This window comes from Podarcis melisellensis, assembly GCF_964234715.1.
Source record: "Podarcis melisellensis genome assembly, chromosome: 8".
In the NCBI taxonomy this organism is placed as follows: domain Eukaryota; kingdom Metazoa; phylum Chordata; class Lepidosauria; order Squamata; family Lacertidae; genus Podarcis; species Podarcis melisellensis.
The window spans coordinates 44283109-44303846 of NC_138540.1; the positions used below are offsets into that span (position 1 = coordinate 44283109).

At 41.9% G+C, this 20738-nt stretch overlaps 1 protein-coding gene and 1 long non-coding RNA gene across 2 annotated transcripts in view; one reads left to right on the top strand and one right to left on the bottom strand.

Moving 5' to 3' along the window:
* NQO1 (NAD(P)H quinone dehydrogenase 1) overlaps positions 1-20738 on the top strand; it is a 180277-nt gene that overhangs the window by 95917 nt on the left and 63622 nt on the right. The gene's annotated exons all lie outside the window — the stretch shown is intronic.
* On the bottom strand, positions 15914-20685 carry LOC309376705. Its single transcript, XR_014171282.1, has 2 exons — positions 20589-20685; positions 15914-16802 (listed from the first exon to the last, which is right to left on the bottom strand). It is a non-coding gene; the product is annotated as an uncharacterized lncRNA (long non-coding RNA).

Here is a 20738-nt window from a genome sequence, read left to right on the forward strand (position 1 = left end):
TCAGAGGGGTTACCCTTTTTAAATATAGGCACAATTATAGCCAGTCCCCAATCTTTAGGGATTTCAGTTGTCTTATCTATATATGAAAATAGATTTGCAAGAACCGGGGCCCACCAGTTTATTTGCGCTTTCAAAAGTTCAGCAACAATGAAATCACTTCCTGGGGCTTTGCCAGATTTCATTTGTAGAATTAACGAAGTGATTTCAGTTTCAGATGTTGGGGGCCATGATGTATCATTGTCTAAGGGGATGTTAAGCAGCGCAGAAGGTCGATGTTCTCTAAACACATAAGCAAGGGAGTCCTGTCTGCAGTTAATGCATAAATGCCAGGGTCCTGTCTACCTTGAAAGCAGATGTAGAAACTCCTGAACATCATTTGTCTGTGGGGCAAGTTGTGGTAATTCAGTGGCAACCGCAAGGCACTCTGCACATGTTCAAAGGCACTCTCCTCCTTTACCACATGCCCCAGGACCAATATTGGATATTAAAAACACATTCCATCTAGGGCCCAAGTTAAGCACAGAGCACAAGATGATGGGCCCAGCAAATGAGCATCTCTCTCCAGGGTGTGGAGATGGGGAGAAATGGTGCCCAGTGACCAGAAGAATCAGAGGACCATTAAGACATTCCATTTGTCTGAGAATTCACAGTCTGTTTTAATACACTAATGTTCCAGAAAGGGCAAATAAATTAATGATTCCTTCTGCTAAAGAGCCTTTTTTGAAGAAATGCGGCACTGTCTTTAAAGCCCTGAGACAGACTTTTCTGCCCCCTAGTGGGGGAAATGCAGAGAAAACAACAGAAGAGCTCACCTCTCTGGTAAGCATTTCTGCTCTAAGAAACGGGGTAGCAAAACACAGAATGGATACTTTAAGATAGGTCATACGGGGTATTAAACTATCTTCTGCAACATGTCAGAAGATAGTCAGTGTAGTGCAGTGGTTAGAATGCTGAACTAAGGCCTAGGAGACCAGGGTTCAAATCTCCTCTCAGCTATGACCTTGGGCCAGTCACTCACTCTCAGCCTAGCCTTCCTCAGAGGGCTGTTGTGAGGATAAAATGGAGATGGGGAGAAGTGTCTATGCCACCTTTCAGCTCCTTGGAGGAACGCTTGGGTATAAATGAAATAATAAATTGAATTGACTGTAGTTTAAGAAAGGTGACCAGCATTCCTGCACAACACACACACAAACACACACACACACCCTGCATTGTTGTGTTGAGGGTTTCTGGCATCAGGGCAGATGCTCCCCACCTGCCTTCTCTTTGAGGAATATTATGGCCATGTTACGAAAGTGTAGGACAATACCTCTTTTTTACTCCGCAACCTCCTTAATTCATACCCAGTTTACTCTGCTCATTCCTGCAAACAAACAAACCCAATATAATCAAACAAACTGGGACTACCTCTGATATCAGGAGACCATCCACTGATTCTTAACTGTGGTATGTGATGAAAGTTAAGAGACGTAAAGTAGAGGTTTGGAAATAGGTTTGTGTGTGTTTAAAATTTGTACTGCGCAATTCTGAAGTCATGGAAAGAAAAATAAATCCACGATTCTGTAATGTAATTTTACAGTCATTACTGAAGTTTATTGATCTGTCAGTTTAAAGTGCCACAGTATCAGTTCACTACTGTATTGCATTAAACTTTTTTTAAAAAACACACTTTAAATAAAAATCCCATTTTGTGACTCAGGTATACAAAAGTGCAAGCTTCGGGCCCTCTGATGTGTCAAATGACATAAATCAAAAGTCATAAGGAAAATGTATTCCCCCCACCAGAAAAAGTGAGCCATAAACAGAACAGTCTAAAGGATAAACTTTCCCCCAAAAAATGCAATGAATTATGTTCAATTCATCTTTCTTTCTGCATCTCCTGCTTTCATACATCTGCTGTGCTCATTTAGGATTTTTTAAAAAGATTCCCATTCATATGCTGTCGTACGGCTCTCCCAAAGGACTTTGCAGCATTAATAAAACAGGTAGATGAACATTCTGCACAAGAGCTACAATGGAATTATTTTAATGTTCAACTGAATCTGAGCAGATTGGAAAATGACATGTACAACACCTTTAAGAGACGTGCCTGGGAATTAAAACTTACTGTCTTACTGAGGACAAAGAGATGAACAAAACCCTCAGATTCCTGAGGAGTCACTGCAATAGTAATTGCCCTGCTGGTGGTGGTCAGTGTATTAAGTGAGTTTGAAGTGAATAGGTTACAATTCAAATGCAGTGGCTAAAACACCAGCTTTGCAGCTGGAACACATTCTTTCCTTCTCCCTGGAATTTAGCCTTCTGCCTGATGAAGGGTCCTGTGTAACTAGAAGCTTTGCATATTCCCAAATCAGGAAAAAGTGCTCTAATCTGACATACACCCTTCCTGATTTTGCACTTATCTGTCTTCACAGTCAGCTATCAGTTCAAGCATTATAAGGTAAATTGGGGGTTTGTGAGGGTTGCAATAAAAGGGGCAGTGCTATCTGGAACAGCCACCTCTTAAGAAAGCAAACAGCTTATATGTTGTCATTAGTGGCAAGTGCACAACTTGCTTGTGAACAGGTAGATTTATTAATTTAAAATATTTATATCCTGCCTTTCTGCCTGACAACAGGCCTCCCAAACGGTGGATGAATTGAAAATGCTTAACAGCACAATAAGAAGATTCTTTGAAACCGCAGTGGTGACTTATGAAGACTGAGGAGGTGAGACATAGGAGGCATATAACTTCTGCCCATAGTTTAGATGGATCCAATTTCTACAGGAATACAGAAATAATTCAAGAGGAAAAGGAAGACAATGAAGATCATGGACATCCTTAAAGTTGGTTTTTCAAGGGACAGAAAGAGCTCTTTTCATGTAACTTATTGTTTTTCTCGTTCACCCTATCCTATGGTTTGGAAGAGTTTACAGAAATGTCAGGATATATGTTGGTTAAATGGCTCACTTTTGATCTTGCTGCAGTGATGACTGTCTCTCCCTGGTTGCCCACTGGGCTTGTAAAGGGTTCTGAGAGCCTGAAACAGCCTCAGGAAGGAGGCCACCAATTCCACTGCCCCCCCCCAAATTTTTTTTACAGATGGGATCTGTGGTCATAGGACAGCAACTTGTCCAGAACTACCCAGTACTGAATTATCCACACTGGACATTGAAAGCAGAGCACCACCAAACTTCCTTCTCTCGCCCCACTTGCCAGCACATATCAAAGTCCCATTACTGCGGAACACCTCTCTCTTCCCAAATGAAACAGCTCCATCAAAGCCCAGCTAGCGGAGAGGCCCTTCTTCACCCAGCCAAAAGAATTCCACTTGGGAGCAAAGCAACACCTATTTTGCTTTCACTCGAATATTTCATAGAAGCCGATCTGCAGCAAATCACCTTTCATTATTGTAAAAATAAAATAAGTAAAATCATAATCAGGAGGAATCCACAGTGATAACATACTCATAAGTATGGTGCAGTCTTTCGAGAACAAACACTGAGGCAATAAAACAGGAAGGAAAAGCCTCGCAGCAGGAAAGGGCCCTCCCCGCATGGAGGCAGCCGCTCCACCTGCTGTGCAGACAGGGGATTTGTGTATGTGAATTAACACTTGTTCTTATTTGTTTTCTCACCTTTTAATACAGCAGCTGTGGGTGTGCCGCTTTATCTCCAGCAAACACTAATAAGCAGCTCTAAAAGGAAAGCTCACTTCAAGGACCATGGTGGATAGCCAAAAGGGGGCTGGCTCTTTATTTTGCATTTATTTATTTATTTCCCACATTTTTCTCCAAGGAGCTCAAGCTGGTGGTACATGGTTCTCCCCTCTCCTCATTTAATCCCCACAACGGCCTTGTGAGGTAGGTTAGGGTGAGAAGCAGTGACTGGCCCACAGTTGCCCAGTGACCTTCATGGCTGAGTGAAGATTTGAACCCTGGTCTCCCGGGTCTTAAGAGATCAGCATTCTGACCACCACTCTGAGCAGGCTCATTCTGGCAGGCAGGAGGCACCCGGTTCGGACACAGCCAGAGGGAGGGGGCACAAATTTGATTTGGTTCACATTTGCAGGCCAACCTATCTAGTGTGTCCTGGGAAGCCCCTGGCACACTGTTTCGCTATGCAAATTTGCCTGCCAGACAATTCTTCCTTTTTGCTTGCCAAATTGGATTCAAAGTGGGCATGAATAGAGCGATCAGCTCAGAGAATCTCCAGCAAATGTGACTAAAAGCCACACAACTGGGATAAGTACCTGCAAGTTTTAAATTGCTCCCATGACGAATTGTAATTGCTCCCTTTCCAGTTCTGAATGACCAAGCTTCTAAAACAAGCCCCTTTTATTTTGGAGGCACTGGGCTTGTTATTGCTGAAAATAGCGTTCAACTTTATAAATTGCTGTAACATTGTTGGCATTATATCTTGCTTAATAAGGAAATTTAATTGTCCATGTAATTTGGTAATTTCATAATGACATATTGTCTGTTATGCCAGTCTAGAATGACTTAATTTGCCTTTATAAAAGTTCTCATCGGCCTCCCTGAATTATTTTTTAAAATTAAAAGTCATAAATATACACATACACTAAACTACTGCTCTTGTTAATGATGAGCTTCCAAATCACAGGGCCAGTTTACTTCAAAAACTGATTATTATTGACATTATACTGATTATGGTGAAACTGTTCTGCAATTAGAAACCCACCCCCCTCCCCCCCCAAAAAAAACCTAACACAAATGCAAGCCTGATGAATTTCATGCTGATGTAATTGTCGGACTGAAAAGGATGATAACTCTTTGTGTATTCCAAATTTAGTTTCTGGAGTCATAATCCAGATTTCAGGCTCCCAAAAATGGAGTCTTTCCTCAAAGGAAAAACATTCAACTACCAGAATTCATGACCAATACACATCTAATTTATTTATTTTTAAAAGTTTTTAAGCAATCTCTTGTTCTGATTAATGGCCTTCTGCCCTTAAGCACCATTGCAACATGAGGAAGTGTCTGTGGTGTCAGGCAGGAAGGCTTTTCTTTTGGCAGGGATGAGGAACCTACTGTGGTCCTCCAAAAGTTGTTGGGCTCTTAACTCCCATCATCCCAGCCAGGATGGCCAGTCCTTGGGGACTATGGGAGTTGGAGTCAAGCAACCTCCGGAGGGCCAGAAGTTTCCCACCCCTGTGTAGTATATTAAGACATTTCTGGGCTACCATGACCTATATTTTAAAAAAATCATTTTGGTAACAAGAGCTGGTAAAGCAAAGGGGAAGCCATAATCTCCTGACAAGACTGCCTGCTTTATGTACATGTTGTTGGTTTTTCTTGAGTCCCAATCTACATAGAAAGTGCCTCCTATGCTCTTTCTCCTCCCCCTTCCAGTTTTGCCCTACCTTTTGATTCACTTTCTCTCCTCTCTTCCCTCCTGGGCAGTTGCTGTAGCTGCTTAATATCAAAAAGCCTCCATGTGGTGGTTCAGGAGCAGGGCGAGGCCGACTTGCTCCACAGAGATGCTGTTTTATGTAGTTTAATATAGAGAGTTGTCATGATGGCCCCAAAGAATGACACAAAATCAACAGCACACAAAAGAATAGTGCGCCAAAGCTCATTTAAGAGACACCAACTCACCTATGTGGTGCCTCCACATTTGAGGCTGCAATCCAAAACACACTTATTAGGAAGTAAGGCTGCGTACACACAACATTTTATTCCAAAATCAGTGGAGAGTGAGCACATGTTTGGTTTTTTCCATGTAGTGTACACACCAGCTACACCTGTTGTATATTTATTTGCCCCTGAAAAGCGCTTATGGAGAAACTGGTTTCATTCCAAAAATAAAAGCTCATTGCAGATTGATTCTGCATTACCCCGCAGTGTGTACACTGGAAAACAGGTTGTAAGCAGTCCTGGCAGTGGGGCAGAGAGGTGTATCCCTACCTCCCCAATGACGTTGTGGGTGAACGTATACCAATAGTGCAATCACCACTTCCTTCTTCATGCAGCTGCAGAGAAGAAAAGGCATAGCTTAACTACCCAATGGGGCGGTTTTCAAATGGGTTTCAAGCAACCAGGCCCATCCCTGTGGATGCCAGGTTCTAAAAACAATCTACACTGAAAACACCATGTTGAGGACAAGCACGAACAATTCTGGATTTTTAAAAAACTAAATTTTTGTGCTACAAATGGCTCGATGTATATGCAGCCATAGTCTCACTGAATGCAACAGAGCTTACTTCTGAGTAAATGTGGTTAGGATTGCATTGTAAATTTACAGTGCTTTCCATAAAACACTCCCTACCATCTCTAGGTCATCAACCATGGGTACACATACACTATTGCGATAAGGATATCCATCCATCCCAAATGCAGGAAGAACCACCTCCAACCTTCCTCCTGGGCAGCACAATGAAGTCCCCACCCTCATTTTCATTCCTGATCCCTCTTTAGTGGGAGCTCTGTATGTTGCCTTGCTGCAGACAAGGCAATTAAGGATCACGTCAATGATAACAGACACACAATATCAGGAAGATTCAGTTGTGCAATTAAAAACATAAGCAATGTGTATAAGCTACAGAGAGAAAAGGAATCCATATTCTCATTCAGAAGCAAAATTTGAATAATTACTTGGGAGATACAACGATGTCCTTTCCACCAGCGCGTGTCCAAGTCAAGACTACAATGCCTGACATCAAGAACCCAACAGCATCAACTATCACCTCATATGCCTGAAAAACACGGACATACTGCAGATATTTTAATTTTCTGTAGGATTTTTTTATATGGCTGTGGCTGCCAGTTATATATTTGTGCTTGTTTATTGAATTTTAGTGCTGTATTTGATTGCACTGCATTGTTTTGATATTTTTACCCATTTATTCAAATTGTTTGCATGTCACCCAAAGAGGTTTTGGGGTGCCTAATAAACAAAGGAACAAAAAAGCAGAATAATTTTGGCATACATTTTCCCCAGTGAATTAAAATCCTGAAAAGCTTAGTGCAGACACTTTTCTACAATTGCGAAGTTTGTGGTTCACACTATGAATCATAAGATGTATACAGTGTTTAGAGTACATCATGAGTTGTGTATGTCTTCTCTGCATGCAGCAACTGAGCCAAGATTCACCCATCGCACTTTGCATCACATTTCCTTCCACATTCCAGGGGCATTAAGATACACAGAGCAGCCACCTGACGTTAGACAAAAAGGGATGAAATGTCTGGATGATGCAGTGTTAATATAATCTACAGATGACCTTACTGAGCTTCCCTGCCTGTCATAAATTTGAATTAATTGTATCATTTTATTTAAGTTCCCAACTTGCTGTGGTGTATTAGCATATAAAAATTAACTCTGCGGGCTGTAATCAGTTCACCTTAATAAACCAACTTACCAGGACAAATGTGATAAAATTATAGTACCCCCTCATGGTGTTACCTTCATACCCCAATAGGACATTGCCTAATATTAAAATCTTCTTCCACCAAGCTTGGTGGATAGCTAATTAACCTTTTCTAAAATCCAATAAGAGCAAGAGGAAACTAAACGGAATAGCATCAAAGTCTGAAAACAGATGAGGAGGAAATTTCTCCACAAACTGAAGAAGAAATCTCCAAGAGAATCCATATGCATTTATATATCAGCAAACTTGGCAAATATTTGTGCATGAAGGAGTGGAAAGGGCAGATCAAGGTTTGATATTCGTAGACAGGAAATCAGCAACCAAACAATGGCAAGTAGTATTCCCCTTTGGCCAGCCCAGGCTCTCTCCTTCCTCCTTCTTACTGGATCCTCTTTTTACTTTTCTGCACATAAATCCAACACCAAAATTGGCTCCCACATCCCGCATGTTCATGGCAGGCAAAATTATTGATCATGGGCAATTAGATGATGAGGGGACAAAGAGGACTTGGGGCTCACTCTAGGAAACTGAGTCAATGGTGCCACCCATTTATTCATGCTACCTAGGACCTCAGGGACACTTATGGGCAAATTCATGCTCGGCTACAACTTTACTGTGTAGCATTCAAGCCAGTTACAAGTGGATACATGAGGCTCTGAAGAGGATTATTTAGGTGATCAGGGTCAATGCAGGGGTGAGGCATTTGTAATGTGGAATGGGCATTCTGGACAATGCATGAATGGGGCGGGGGGCAATTTGCACTAGAATTCTCACTAAAGCCAGAAGTGATTAAAAAATTCATGTGTGAAAACACCCTCAGTCTCATTGACCCCTCTGAAAATGGAATTAATGAGCTTCAGAAAGATTATTACCCACACTGTGGAGAAATCAGACATTGCCTGTACATTTTACTATAGTTTGATATTCCAATTAAAAATTGTCATAGGGTTAACATGAGGATAGGAATGTATAAATACATTTCAAATGAAATACGAGCCTTGGATCTGCATGTCTACTACGTGCTAATTCCTACCACAAACACACACTTTCCTATATAATCGGGTATAAAAATGTCATAATTTATTTCTCTGGTCAATTTAAATCTTCCTTTCCTATTCTTAGCAACTGTCTGAAATTGCCCAGGAATTGTGAAGCAGATGTGAGTGTTATTCCCTCAGCGGCATATGAGAGTGGCAGTCCTGTGGCCAGGTATGACGTGGGCATGCCTGGAAGCTTGTAGCTAAATTTAGTTGAAAAACAAATTGTGATTTGTCTTCTCAAGGATCTTTATTTAAATACAGACAACTTTTGAAAAGGCAGCTGCCAGGAAGCCAGAGAACTACCTAGGAAAAATTTCATCCTCCTCCTCTTAAAAAAAATAAAAAAATCACAGTTCACAGTGACAATATAATAAATGAGCCTTCACTGACCAGAAAGTACACACCTATTTCAAACAGTACATTTTGTCTTTCATTCTATGCTTTCAGTCATGAGTTTCATTTTGCTTTCTCTCCTTTTCTCTTCTTAATGTCTCTTAAGCTAAACAGTTCAAATTTTCAATTGCATTATAAAATAAAGGCTCAGAAATGCATATTTGGTGTGATTTTTCAGCTGTGGTTAGCAAAAGTAGCTGGGCACAGTGTTTTCTGTTCTATTAATAATTTTTCATTCTTGTAAAAGAAAACAAGGTAAAATGATGGCAACCATCTGCTTTCTCAATTCTTGTTTGGAGTTCTGTTGGCTACCTCTGTATTCTCTCATACATGACTAATAGGAAAGATACAAGACTAATAGGAAACATAACTGCAACTTCACTTATGGTTGGCTTCAGTTAACAGATGGTCTTTAAACGATCCAACATAAAAGCACACATTTTTATAAAAACTGACCCCCAAACTGCTTCATAAAGTAAAGGGTTTTTTGTTTTTTTTAGATCTTTAAAAACTTTAAAGAAGTTGCAGTATAAAAGAGGCCCTAGAGTACAAAGAACACTTATAATTTCCAACTTAAAATATCAGAGACAAAAGATTTAACAATACGATAAGTATCAGAAATAACACACAATTCCCTTTGCAGCTATATAAAAAGAGGCTGGTCGGCTGGTAAAAATCTTTCCTACTCATATTTTAAGTATGGCCATAAAATTACAGCAAACAGGTCTGAAAAAAATCTCTCTGCCATGGCTGATATACCCATGATGGACTAGCGAAGGCCAACATCTTCCATATGCTGGTTAAGAGCTGGTTAAGAGGTGTGCCTAAGGCTAGCACTACAGCTGCCTCCTTTGGGGGAAATCGGGAGTGATGGTTCAGCCTTCTCTAGCAAAGGACAGTCCTCTAACCACTTTCCCCCAAGCATCCCAACTGGCTTTAGCAGCAAGTTGCCGCCAGAGAAAATTGTCTGAGGTTCCCTATGTAGCACCAATTTCTTTCTAAAACAGCCCCTATATCTTACCAAACGTTTCAACGTTTGTTCAGTGCAATGATAATCACCCAGTGTATCCTCCTCGGGTCAGAGGAAGGCAACCAATGCAAGCATCACAACACAACCCACCAAAAGAAATATTAATTTCCTATATACACTCATAGGGTCTGAATTAAGCAGTGAGGAACTACAAACAAGATCTTGGAGTCATAGGGAATAGATCATGCTGGATTGTGGCAAACATACCATGCAACTGTCATATTTCGAGTGGGACATCACGGATTTAAAGCAGGCATCCCAGTCTCTGATTGGATCCCAGAATGTCCCAGGATCCACACGTCCTTCCTTGGGCGGCCACTGCACAGGAGAACCACTTTCCCCTTCTCAGTCTCTTAATAAATTAAGCAGGGAAAGAAAATGGCTGTGGTGGCTGCAGGGAGAAATCTGGCTCTCCACCAGTCAGAGCACCTGGCAGTGATGTGATGGCAGAGCATGATGGCGTAGCAAGGAAGGGAGGACAGTTCTACGCTTTGCCTTGCCCAGCCCTGCTGGAGTGCACAGTGTGTGTGGCCCTGGGGGACCATGAGCCCAGCAGGAAGGTGGCTGGAGTGTGTGGAAAGGAATGAAATACGGCAGTCAGGGCGTGAGTAGCAGAAGGTGAAAAGGCTCTGGGTGCTCTCTGGCAGCGGCAGCTGCTCAACAGTGACTCTTTTCCTCCCTCTCATGCCAGAGCTCAAAGGAGGAGAGATGCGGTGTAGGGCTAATGCTACCACGCCTTCTCTGCATTGCTGCTGCCCCTGGCTCAGAGTGAAGCTGCAGTGTACCGGAGCCCAGAGGAAAAGAGGAACGCCACCACCACTGGTCCTTCTCTACACTGCTTCTCGGAGGTGCCCGTGTCCCTAATCCCAGCTTTAAAAGGTTGGAAAGTATGGTCAAAATCACCCACCTGCCCTGAGCCTTAAAAGCAAATTGGAAGACATTTCCAAGCTGATTGTTCTTCCATCCAATTCATCCTCTTGCTGTGAGCAAACCAACCCACTTTGCTAACTGGTCCATTGTACTCTGTCATTTCCCCAGCCCTCATTTTAAAAACACAAACCTCACAAACATGATGCTAGTTAACTTGTGTAAATCAAGTCGCCCATCATCTAATCTAGAAGTCATTTGCCTTGAAATTTAACTTCTCCCATTTTTGTAAGACATGTAAATTGTTCTTTTTGACAAAGCTAGGCCAAGTCAAGTGCATTTCAAAAAATATCCTGAAGAAGGAAATTACTTTAGGAAATACATTTGCAGAAAACTAGAGAATCTTTGTGATGTACTAGAATGACTAATATGAAGACAAAGTTGAACAGTACTCATTGTTTTCTTTCTTCCAACAGTCATAGTGTAATTCAGTTTTGTTGCAAATAAACCCAGGTACATTTTTAAAGGCTTATTTTATTTTCTGATTAGCTTAAGCCTTGACTATTTAACTATGGCTCAATTATGTTAATCAATGAACAGTTGCACTGGTATTGTTCTTTCATGTACAAAGCAAGCCCCAACTGGGCTGTCTATTTTTTGCAACAAATTAACTTTCTCTCTCTCTCTCTCTCTCTCTCTCTCTCTCTCTCTCTCTCTCTCTCTCTCTCTCTCTTTCTCTCTCTCTCTCCTGCCAAGGAACGGAGGATAGACACAAAAGTTATTATCTGCCTATGAGAGTATGTCAAATGCAGAACAATGGGACTTTGCTTCCCAACATGCACACCACAAATCAGGAGAATGGTTTCTTGGTATAAACATGAGGATTTTATATTATCCTAAATCAGAATTATCTGAGTTTTCCTAAGAAGGAAGGGTATATGATAGTTTCTCCTACCCAATTTCAAAAGTGTCATGCAAATAAAATAAAAATTAGGAGTAGAGGAATAAATAATGCTGGCAACTAATAGAAAGCGGAAAGTAAATTTGTATCACTCAGAGAATCTGCTGTTCTAGAAGCATCATCAGCATCTGTGTCTGAGTAGTTCATCATCGCTGGGAGATGGAGGGCTAGAGGAGCAGAGCCAAGCTACAAGCCAGAAAGACCAACACACACATTTTAAGAAGGTTATGGAACAAAAGAACTCATTTTATCACTTGGCTTTACCGCTTGAGAAAATGGCTCCTGGTGCGCTGAAGTCCATGATAAATGTGCCCCCTCCAGATCTTTATTGCCCTTGTAAATCACAGGACTGACAGCAGTTAATAAGAAAGCTTTTGAGTGGTTTTGAAGTTTTGCTATGCTTTGTACAAATAAAGCCTCATAGTAAAGAATTTGCTAGTCCTCAAGATATGGAAAAATTATTGCAAGTGAAACCTGGTTGTTTTTTTATTGTGTTTCCTTTTTCATTCTGAAAGGGGAGTATGTGTTAGAAGGATGAGATGATGAAGCCAATCCAGACATGTTGTGTTTCGGTTTCTTTTACTGCTGGTTTTAATTAACTGTTTTTATTGATAATTTTAATATTTCTTATAAACCGCTTAAGAGGTTTTACTACAATCCCACAGTATACGAATTGAGTTAAATAAAATAAGCAAATAGCCATTTTAACTTGTCTTTCTGATCAGAGCATAATGCCTCTGTCTTACAGGCATTGGCTCTGGTATTTCTAAGCTTTGGGGCTGGGAATGCAGAGGGGAAGGAGGAGAGGGATGTTGGAAACCCAATTTCCAGCAATGCAGTGGAAAGGACCAGGATTCTACAGCTATAATTACTGGGTAATTATGTTTGGTATCTTTTTTAAACAAAGCAAGTGATGGGTGGGTTTCTATTAAAAGTGATGATTCCAAATACTGGCCAGAGAGAGTGACACTGACTGCCAGCTCTCCTCCTGCATGGAACAACAAAATTATTCTAATCTATAGAAAGGAGATACCACAGAAGGCAGCTGCCATGATAGGATAATCCATATCCTGAATTTATACTAGACACCTATCTTTTCCTACAGTGACAGCCTCATCCTGGGCAACACAAATGGACCTCCATTCTAAAGTGATTTGCCCCAGTTCAGTGAATGCAATCTTCATGGGGAAATGGAATTTCTGCATGTAAATCTACTGTACCAGATGTGCTGAGTAGGGGATGACAGACCACATCTAGCCATGTGATAATACGACATGCATAACTACACACAGCATTACCCCAAATGTATCTCCATGCGTCAGCTCGTGTGCATTAAGCATGGTAATCTGAAATTATAAGAAGAAAAGCAATTGTAGGTATAACAGCAACTTAATATGGCTAGAACTCTCTCCCAATCTCTCCCACCTCCCAATAGCCCATATTACATAACAAGTAGTGGTAATGCATGCAAGAACACCATGTGGAGATGTGTGGAATCCGTGGTCCTCTCCAGATGTTGCTGAACTACAACTCCCATCAGCCTCAGCAAGCATGGCCAATGGCCGGAGATTAGGAGTTAAAGTTCAGCAACATGGGGTGGGGGCAAAGGTTCCCCCACCTGGTATGGAGATCAGTTTGGGATACACATTTAAATTGAGAAACACCAGGGAAGATGCAGGCTCAAACTTCCGCAGCAGTTTTGCTGGGACCATGCAGGCACACACAGGACAAACTCAAGCATGTATGGGACAAAGGCTGTGCTGTCAGGTTTTGCATCTTGCTAACAAAGAGCAGCACCCAGGAACAACTTGTGAGCATGGCTGGCACACAGTGCTTTGGGTTTGCTTTTCTTCTACGCTGTGGAATCCAGTGAGATTTTGCATGTGCAGAAAACTTGCTCTGAAAGGAAGCCATCCCAAACACAGGGCAATCCCTGGACTTAGGAAAACCAGTTTCCCTTTTCATAGTTTCTAAGAACCAAGGAGTTCTGTTTTGGTCCACTGATTTCAGAGCTCATTCCTGCACAAACCTGGGCCTAATCATTCAGTTCACATAAATGTTTGTTTAGGCAGCAGAAGAGAATAGAAAGCTACTGATGATTAAAGCACTTGACTTTACAAAATCTACACTACACCCCGCCCCATGTTGGTTAACAGCTAGGTGTTCTCCAATGGTGGAAACCCTTGAAAAGCTCACATCATAATTTGAGAATCGCTTGCCAAATCATATAGGTATTGATGTTTGCTGCTCTATAGTTAAATCACATCAAATGTCAATTTAATCATCTCATTAGCTGGCTTTTATTGAGCTTCAAAGCTCACTACATACTTCTGCAATTCTTTGATTAGGCAACATATAGACTGTATTTGCAGTTTGCATCTGCCAAGTGATTAGCTCAGTGGTCCTGTTAATCTGTTCGTCTCAAAGGCATGGAGGTTCAAATTCCTCAGAGGAGCATGCTCTGTTTACATCTTTGGGGCATAATGTCACCATGCAACCTTATGAGCAATATCAGCAAGCAAACGCAACTGCCTGTTTGCTAAGCTAGAGAGTGATTTCAACGACACGGTGCAGGAGGTAATGAAAACACTGACTACCTCTCCCTTGGTCATACTTGGTTAGCACTCAGTAACCTGCCTAGCTTTTAAATACTTTCTTACTAAGGCTATCCACTGATTAACTATTTTTAGTCAAATTAAATGTCATCCTGTTTAACAGACTAGTGTTTAATTATCCAGTTAAAGCAAACAGCCCGGTTGCCTCTATAAAGGTAACAAGTTAAGGGGATGTATTGAAGGTAACAGTTCCTCCCACATAATTAACAAAGACAGATGGAAATATTCTATTCAAAAAAATCATCCCAAATACAAGAAATGATAATTAATAGCATCAGCAGTGAACACCCTCCAGCTGCAGCCAGCATCGATTCCTCTGATTTAAAATCCACATTCTAAATCTGCGATTAATGAATTAATCGATTAACATGCCGATTAGTTTGATGAATGTTCCCAGCCACACTTCTTGCCAAAAACGCTGATGTAAGAGCCAAGAAGAGAAGCCGGGTGTGTGATTGTCACATACATAGAGTCTGGATGGCAAAGGTCAGAACAGCTTACTGGTATTGCTGGCCCGCTGCTCCGAATTGTATATCTTTTCTGTCCCTTGGTTATTGCCTGACATGATTTAACAACTGTAATTCCTTATTTAACAATGTCAAAGGTTTTTAGGAAATTGACTGTATTTCACCAACGATATATTTCTTCTTGATTACCGAGTGGTTAAAATGATTTTAAACCAAGACAGCAAAATAAAGCAGTAATAAAATCAATAGAAGGTGCTTAAAACATTCCTTCTATTAGGTAATGGCATTTAAAATATCCGTAGCTTGTAATGGCACTTAGGATATGCCGAAAAATCAATGAGCTAAATTACTTATTGAACTAGTTAATTTGAGCATTGAGTTTTATATGTATATTGATAAAAGAAGCTTCCAAAGGCAGCATTGTCAGTTCTGTTATATGGTCAGATGTCTCCCCCTGCTGGAAAGAAGAAAAGATTCCACCCAGAAGGAAAATAGAATACTGTACAGTACTGTGTTTTAGGAAATTGTGTGATGTAAGGTCTAGAAGTGCCACAAGAGGTCCCCTGCCCTTACTATACAACAATAACTTCAAACTGATTCAGCACAGGCCACGTAGGGCTATTTAGGGGTCTCTTCCAGCTTATGAACAGAGGAAGCTGCGTTCTTCTAGGTCAGACCATTCACCCGTCTAGCCCAGTATTGACGTCTCTGACTGGCAGCAGCTCTCCAGGGTCTTGGGCAGAGAGAGGCTTTTCCCATCACCAGGTACCTGGAGATGCTGCCAGGGATCGAAGTCGGACCTTTTTGCATTTTAACGCTGCCTTAACATCATCTGATTTTAGCCTCTGCTCACTTGACAGCGATCATTCAGTTTTAGCGTGTGGGGGTCTTTTAGTTTTTATTGGATTGTGCCAGTGTTAATGCTTACTTATTTAGTTGCTAGGCTTGTATATCACAATGTATTGCTTGGATTATTATGTGCTTTTTTTAACTCTTTGTATCAGGGTTATACATCACCTAGAGGCTCATTGCAATTCGGTGACTGATAAATGTAACAAATGATATAGAATAAGATGAAGTAAATAAACAACAGAAGTGCTTTGCATCATAACATCTTCTTCCATGGGAGCCCTTTTGGAATCAATATTGCAAAAACACACAGTAAAGAAAATTAAAGCCATTCAAACTTTTAAAGAGAAAGGTTCAGGAGCCGCCACTGGCAGAAATATAGTATTCTGCTTGTGGATCTTTCCTAGGGGGGAAATCAGGGTTTGTATCCTGTCCTGAAAAAAGTGTCCAAGGGCAGCTTACACAGCATCATAAAAGCAATGTTAGAATAGTAAAATCCGTTTGGCAAATAAAACTTACAAAAATAAAACAGCAATGGCAAACCAGTCTAAAATCCATAATTCATACTGAAATTACGGAGGGGGGTGGAAATAGGTTTTAGCCTGGTGCTGAAATGAGAGCAAAGCAGGCTCCAGGTAGGCCCCTCTTGAGAAGTGTCCCATAGGCACAACTGTGACAAGTCCTATTCAGACATCATGCTCCCTCCTGTGGCATTTTCCTTCACTTCCATCCAAAATGGCAAACTAAGCAAATTAAGAATGTCATGGGAAGTTGCCGTATCCCAGGTCAATCCACTGGACTATCTAGCCCAATATTTTCTTCTCTGACTTATAGTGGCTCTCCAGGGACTTGGCAGAGGCCTTTCCCATCTGCTGCTATGGGGTTTTTTTAACCAGAAAAACCAGTTATTTGTCAGGGTCCAGCTACACCCAGACTATGAACCAGAGTCTCCTTGGAGGTGGAAGAACAGGGGAAGCAGGAACGCAACACACACACACACACACACACACACCCCAGAACACCAGCACTGCCAGCAACCCTGAGGAATCCTTCATTACTTTGAACCCTGATGTTCCAGCTGTAGCATAGAAGGTCAATTACTGGTTGCCTGAGCTCCCATCTGGATCACAGGAATCCCCTCTGTCGGCCATACAGCAACAGGAGTGGTGGAGCTGACAAGCTAGCCACACTCCAGAATCACCCATATGTCTCTGAAACACCAAAGAAAATGTATTTTACCCAATGGCAGTGAGGATCAGAAAAAAAATACATGGTTGAACTTCACTCTGTAAAAAATACTGAAAGCTAAAAAAAGAAAGAAAATAAATTAAGTGCTCTGGGAATTTTCTTCAACCTCCCTCTGTCCAACAGCGCTTGAGCAAGGACCCTGTAGTGATAACCTCAGGTCCCACCAGGTAGCAAGTTTTTCCTGTCTCTTATGAGGAATAATCTCTGACCAGAAATCCAAATCATAAAAGGTCAACTCCTTCCCTTAAGAGACTAAAATTGATCCATATAAGACCTCATATTGCGAATTCCTGTTGCAGTGCCTTGTCGGGGTTGAACTACTGGCCAAAGGACTTTCTTCATTGTAGATAAATCTGTATGAAATCTTGCAATGCTGCTTTAAGAAACTTTTTAAAAAGCGTCTGAGATGCCGGGATTTCTGCAAGCAGTCTCCCATTTCCTCTTCTTTGGCTCTTGCTAGTAGTAGCTGGGATGTAAGAAACAGCATCTGTTAAGAGGTGCAATTATGTCACTCAGTGCAGAGCTGAAAGACCAGGACAGGAAGAGGACTGTGACATAGCAAGATATGGGTAAGAAGATATAGCAAAGTACTTTGGGCAGCACATAACAATCCTCAGAAAGCAAGCAGTGCAACACAAACTTTCAAGCTTGCCAACTGAGAGTGGGTGGTGTGTAACTTAATTATTCTTTCTTTCCTTTGATTCAGAAGGTTCCCAAGAAAGTTTCCTATCAAATACTCAGCATGAAGTCATGGAACAAAGAAATGTTTGGTCAGAAATTACCATGGCCCACCAATGGTGTTTGTTGTGAGAAGGCCACAAACAGATTTTGAGAACAGCCACTCATGTGCCCATCACTTCAAGACCATGATAGCTGTTCTTCTTGCAACTACATATGCACATTACGTAGGAACATAGGAAGATGCCTTATAACAGAGGCCCATCTTCTGACTCAGTACAGTGGTACTGAGTGGTAACTGAGTGGTACTGAGTGGTAACATCTTTCCAAGGTTTCAGACAGGGGACATTCCTTCTCCCGCCTGGAGATGCCAGGGACTGAGCTGAGGACCTTCTACATGCAAAGCAGATGCTCTATCCACTGAGGTACCACCCTTTCCCATTAATAAGCCAAAGCAGCTGCCAACATCCGCAGCACACTTTTCATTAAAAATCACATCTCAGCTCAAGGCTCTTGCTCCTATTTGCGTCCTGTGATCTACGCTGTTGTCTTCCAGGTCCCCAGGTACAAATGCTCAGAGTACTGAGTTTTACCTGCAATTTCTAAAAAGCCTTGGATCTCCTTACTTAAGAAGCCACTTCTCTTCCCATGCCACAATGCAGCAGGTGAGATCAGAAGAGGCACCTGAGATCTTTCTCATTATCAAAGAGAAGGGAGAGGCAATAGAGTGCTTTCTGGAGAGACTACTTGGGACTGGCATGTGTTTTCTCCTTCATCAGAAGGAGGTTGAATTCAGAACACATTGAAAGAAGTTAGTCATTTGTGGGCTTTTGCAGTGGGCGATGTCACTCAAGAGTCTTCAAGGAGGATAAAGCATAAAAGCTAATCTTTCTTATGAGGTGCCATTCAAGGCGGGGGTGAGGGGAGCTTCAAAAGAACAGCAACAGAGACCTATAATATATTTGTGAATGAACCAAATGAATGTATCTGGGTATCTTCTCTTATCTGAAGCCACCCCTATAAATCAAGATCATGCCTTACAAGGGATTAATTAACACACATTCTGAATCACTGAGCCAGAAAACAAGCTGGTATTTTCTGCAAAAATTATGACCAATTAAGTGGTTCTATAACATCTACTTTCCTCAGCAACAGTGAGAAATTCCAAACAAAGAGAAGGGACAGCAGCCTGTGTGGGCCAATAGAGAGCTGGTCTTGGACCTTGTGAATAAGTCTCACCTCTGGGTGACCTTAGGCAAGTTGCCACCTCAGTCTCAGTATTGGTTAATCCGTATGCTATTTGCACAGCACCTTGTAAAGCAAAGTTCTTCAGGAGTGGTTTAAATAAGTATAAGAACCTGAATGAATTGCAGCTGCCACGGTTGCCAGAGGACACAGTGGATTATTTTATGTGCTTCTAAACTACTCTGCTGTTTGGAGTGATTTGCCTCAAACCAAAGTGTTGTGCTCTACTGCCATGGTCTTGAGGTGGCCCATATTAATAATAGCTCTGGAAGAAGTGGGCTGAGACAAAGCCCACCACTCAATTCCCTCTTAACAGTAGGAGCATAAGAAACGACCCCATACAGTCTTGGTCTATCCAGCCCAGAATTAACTATGCTGACTGGCAGCATCAGCTCTCCAAAGTTTCAGAGTTTCTCTCCCTGTAGTACCTGCAGATGCTGCTGTGGATTGAGCCTTAGGTAGGACTCCGTCTGCATGCAAAGCAGAGGCTCTGCCACTGAGCCACAGCCCTTCCCTTAATACTTTGGAGTTGGAGTGGATGACTATTGTAGATATAAACAAGTTGTTGCTGGTTGCTGTTTAAGTTCTTTTTTAAAATTGTTTTGTGCTGCCTAGTTTTCTCTCTCTGGAAGTAAACATGTGGCTCCCCCAACATATGACTCCAGAGTGAATGCAGCACTGGACAGACAGAAATCTTCCATGTTGCAAATGTTTCCTTCAATTGTGGAAAATGTGTGTTTGTGTGCATGTGCATGAGTAATTTCAAATAACTGAGGAAGCCCTCTATTTGGAGCATGTGATTGCAGGAAGAAATATCAACAACCTCAGATATGCAGATGACACAACCTTGATGGCAGAGAGTGAGGAGGAATTAAAGAATCTTTTAATAAGGGTGAAAGAGGAGAGTGCAAAATATGGTCTGAAGCTCAACATCAATAAAACTAAGATCACGGCCACTGGGCCCATCACCTCCTGGCAAATAGAAGGGGAAGAAATGGAGGCAGTGAGAGATTTTACTTTCTTGGGTTCCATGATCACTGCAGATGGTGACAGCAGTCACAAAATTAAAAGACACCTGCTTCTTGGGAGAAAAGCAATGACAAACCTAGACAGCATCTTAAAAAGCAGGCATCACCGTGCCGACAAAAGTCCGTATTGGTAAAGCTATGATTTTCCCAGTAGAGATGCATTGAAGTGAGAGCTGGACCATAAAGAAGGCTGATCGCAGAAGAATTGATGCTTTTGAATTATGGTGCTGGAGGAGACTCTTGAGAGTCCCATGGACTGCAAGAAGATCAAACCTCTCCATTCTGAAGGAAATCAGCCCTGAGTGCTCTCTGGAAGGACAGATCCTGAAGCTGAGGCTCCAATACTTTGGCCACCTCATGAGAAGAGAAGACTCCCTGGAAAAGACCCTGATGGTGGGAAAGATGGAGGGCACAAGGAGAAGGGGACAACAGAGGATGAGATGGTTGGACAGTGTTCTTGAAGCTACCAGCATGAGTTTGACCAAACTGCAGTGGAAGACAGGAGTGCCTGGCGTGCTCTGGTCCATGGGGTCACGAAGAGTCGGACACGACTAAATGACTAAACAACAACAAAATGTGTCTTGCACGTGTTAGCAGCGATACAGTATCTTCCCTGAAACCAAATCTCGGGTTTTTCCCCTCCTCAAATTTCCGAAAATTTCTTAAAACGCGTAGAAAAAGTACTTTGGGTGGATGCTAAAGCCGCCTCCAGACTTACGTTGTGAACGAAAAGCACAAAAAGGATGCTTAAATCATTCATCAACGGCTTCCCTCAAAAATGTTATGGAGGCGACTGACCCTCGCATAATGGCATCCCTCCTTTTGCCCTTCTCAATATGGCGACGCTACCACCCCACGCCGCCAAGATGGAAACTTCTCACAGGAAGCCGAACTGTAGCGAGGCACCCTTTGAGACCCTCCCAAGATGGCGTCGCTTTCCCCCGCCCA